The following is a 4067-nucleotide window of genomic DNA, read 5'->3' as shown; positions in this document are numbered from 1 at the left end:
ATCCCCCATCCGTCGCATAGTGATATGCTACGATTAGGGGTTCAGGGAATCATCTTTATCTTCTTGGTGAACCTGCGATCCCGCACGATGCCGTCGGCGATTGTCGTATCCCCTTTTTCAGAGCCGTCTATTGCGTGGGCTCACATTGCTGGCATCTCCTCCTGAGTTAGGCCTCTCTCCTTAGAACTCGCTGTCAAGTGCTATCTTGTGAGTGTGGTTCTCGCTTCTGCAGCCGATGGCAAGTCCGCCGCTTTGCTCTGTCGGCTACATCTTGTGAGTGTGGTTCTCGCTTTCCGGCGCTATCCTTGTGTGTCTCCGTGAGTTTTTGAACTCCTCCTTTTCTGTTGTTGTCTTGTGAGTGTGGTTCACGCTTCAGGCGCCATCTGTGCTCCAGCAGAGCCTTGGCTCTCACATCCGGCGCCCTCTTGTGTGTGTGGTTCTCGCTTCCGACTTCATCATGGGAGTGGTGTGCTCCATCTATTGCCAGCCTTGTGAGTCCTCGCCTCGGGCTCCTACTTATGGTTTTCCTATCGCTTCCAGCTCGCACAGTGATCGGGGTTTTTTACCGCTTCGGAGGCTGATGACATAGCCCGGGTCTTCTGTTTGAGTGGTACCCGCTCCACCTCCGGCACAGGCTCGACCACACCAGGCGAAAAAACGAACCTCGAAAATTCGTCCGGTGGGGATCGAACCCACGCCCTACGGCGTACCTTGTATCAGCAGGCAAGAACTATACCCACTGAGCCAAGGAGGCCGATGTGTGTGTGTGTGTGTGTGTATGGCCGGCTTTCCCTCAGCAGCCGCCCGAGCGACGTTACAACACCAGATACGCCGGCGACACTGCCATGCGCCAGTATCTCGACGCGCGCTACCACAACTCAAGCAGCTGGTTCGAGTTTGTTCTGGCCAGCGAGACGACCAAGCTCGTGGCCTGCTGCCGTCTACCGGCCCATCTGTTTCCGCTGAGACGCCCTAACGAGCCGCCGCTTAGACTTCGCGGCCTCGTCCTCGAGGCGGCGATCCTGGCTGTGCGAGATCTCGATACCGAAACCAAGACGCGCCGCGCGGGCGGTGACTCGGCCGAGATCGGCACCCAGTCCTACTTGCGCGTCTTTAAGCGCGACTGGCCCGCCTTTTCCCGAAACTGGGAGAGACGCATCTCCCAGATAGCCATCTTTCGCGACAACAACGTGCGCATGTTCTATTACGTGTGCGCCCACGGTCTCCTTATGGAGCTCAGCGACGCTCGCAAGGAGATCGAGCGCCACGTTCGCACTCTCGATCCCTGCATAATCGTGCGACAGCTTTACGTAGGCGCCTCACTGACGTCGCCGGCCGATCGGAAGCTGCTCCTCGTCGACTTAGCACGTTATCGCCAAGTTTACGAGATACCGACGACCAACGACTCCTCGTACGTCTAAAACCGTACTTTAACGGCAAGTACAGCTATTACTCCCACGTAACAGCGACGTTTCCCGTATCTCCAATACGCGCACACGTACGCACACGCCGCGCACAGATTTATTGGCACTCGCAAAGGCAAACGGGTCCTGTATTTGCGCGCTCTTGTCGGCGGCCGCGTGGAGGAGACGTCAATGAGGTAATACTGCGAGCCTCTCACCAAGGACGGCAACGTAAAGCTCGCGCAGTATCGCCGATTCTTCGACGCGATCCGACAATCGCTGGATCTTCGGGTCGAGATCGTGCTCGACGAGAAGCTCCTTTACCGCCGGGCCAGGGCTGCTGCTGCTGCTGCTGCTGCCGCCGCCGCAACTAACGGCAACAACAACAACGACGATTACATGGACGACATGGACGACAATGGGAACAACGACGACAACAACAACGTCAACCATGATGATAATAATCAACGACAACGGCGGCGACGACTTAACCGCCGCAATTGCCATTGCGCGCGCAACACGGCCAACGACGTTCGCCGATTCGATCGTCGCCTCGTCAGGGCCGCCATCAAGCTTGTCGTCGAGCGACACTTTGAGCTGGGAGCCATCGTCGAGTCATAAGATTGGCAGTCGCAGATCGTTCGTAGGGCCGAGCCCCTTCTGAACTTTTACGAGCAGCTCTACGACGGCAATCGAGCCGGCTGCCGGACAATGACCGACGTACAGCTATGCAGAGCCTTCTACTACGAGATCGCCCTCGATTACTGGTGCTCCGGCTCGAGCAGGCACTTTGACGACGACACCCTCAAGCCCATGCTCGGCCGAGCAAGCGTGATTGCCAGCACCGATCCAGTGACCGGCTCCATCGATCTCGTGCCACAGCGCGCCACACTGCGACATCTACGCAATGAAGCCGACACTTTGCGCGGCGCGCAACTGCCCCATCACGCAATGAAGCGCTACGTGGAGGACCTGGCGCACGTGCTGCTCTCCCGGCGCGACATAAGCCAGCTCACTTCCGCCCAACTGCTGCTCCACCTCTACGCGCAGAACGTGCACAGGGCGCAGCTCTGCCAGAGAGCGCGTTTTACGCCGCTGCGTGCAGAGATTGTCTTCGATCGCGTCAATTTGCCGGAGCACAAGCCTTTCGGCCGTCATCCCTGGCTCGTGCTCACTCACGAGGTGCTGCGGGCGATGCTCGACCCCCAGAGCATACTCGGCTCGCTGTTTCTGCAGGCAGCCGGCCAGCCGGACAAAAACGAGCTCCGACAACTGCTGAATCGCACCGTCGAGGCATTCCCAATTCATCTCCTACAAAAGACACGCTACCTCGAAAACGCCTACTGGGCAAAGGTGTTTGCCTCGGCCCGCGAAATACTCGACCAGAACGTCCAGGGCAGATACGGTGGCGAGGTAACGAGACGGATGAATCTCGTGCGACTGCTGGAGCTGCAGGCACCGCCGATTCCACCAAACGCCCGGCCCGACGATCACGTGATAGACTGGCTGGCCGAGCTCGCAGCCGCCGGTGCACCACCAATTGACGAAGATCCTCACTGACACATACTTGCCAACTTTCGACGCGCGCCCGCCGACGCCTTCTTCATCGACCCGTGCTGCCGGCGGCAGCGGCGGCGGCTGCCGGTGATATGCCCGCCGACCTCGTCCTGGACAACAACGAAGGCGACGAACAGCGAGCGCCCGACGAGGCCCATCTACAACTCGAGCGAGACCGCGAGCGACGCAGAGCAGAATCGCAGGCCATCTTTCTGTGGCTCAAGGACGGCCAAAACTACAAGATTGATCCGAAACCGGACGAGCTTCTCCTCAATGGCCTCGGTGCCAGCAGCCCATTATTGCGCAATTACTCGGCCAAGAAGCTTCGCAACAGGCTCGTCGCCTTGTCGAGGCTGACCGTTAAACAACTCGAGCAACTACTCTGCACCGATCGCTCGTGGGCCGACAAAATTCGACGCATGTACAAGACGAGCAGAAGATAAGCAAACTACACACACACCACCATCGCCAAACGCGAAGACACGAGAGTGAGAAACGAAGAAAACAGTAAATGAACGATTCATTGATTGAATTAAAAAAAAAAAAAAAAAAACAAAACTATTTATGTAAAAGAGTAATAATGATGATGAAGAAAAAAAAAAGGCAAAGAAATAATAATAATAATAATAAAAACTTCAACGACAATCTGACACGACTGTTTGCGTGCCTTTGCTTATTTGCCTCGTCATTCATCCCCGCATACTTACAAACATTAGTCTTTCGTTTAACGTTCGTTCCGCGTTATCACCTTCCTTTGCACACATAATTTTTGGACTTTTTGCACCAACTGCCGGCAGCAGCAATTATCGCGATCGACAATGTACGCCCATGCAACTCGCTTCCTCGGTCGCGCCCGCCCCAACTTTTACTCGCCTCGTTCGTCTCTGCGCTCCAAAATTACCCTCTTGCGCGATGAATTTTTGACAAATAGTTTTGACCTCGTCGGTCGGTCGGCCTGCAGCATATTTAACTGGCACAATGATGAAGACTTTTTTCACTGGCAACGATGTACGCAATATCATTCCATTTCCTGTTTTTCTTTTCTACTTTTTTTTTATAAGCGCTAGTGCTTGCTGTGCAGCAGGGGGGGCCGTAGCCCCCCCCCCC

Source organism: Trichogramma pretiosum, unplaced genomic scaffold (assembly GCF_000599845.2).
Source record: "Trichogramma pretiosum strain Unisexual culture from Peru unplaced genomic scaffold, Tpre_2.0 scaffold229, whole genome shotgun sequence".
NCBI lineage: Eukaryota > Metazoa > Arthropoda > Insecta > Hymenoptera > Trichogrammatidae > Trichogramma > Trichogramma pretiosum.
The sequence above is the reverse complement of the archived record's forward strand: the minus strand, read 5'-3'. Positions refer to the sequence as shown.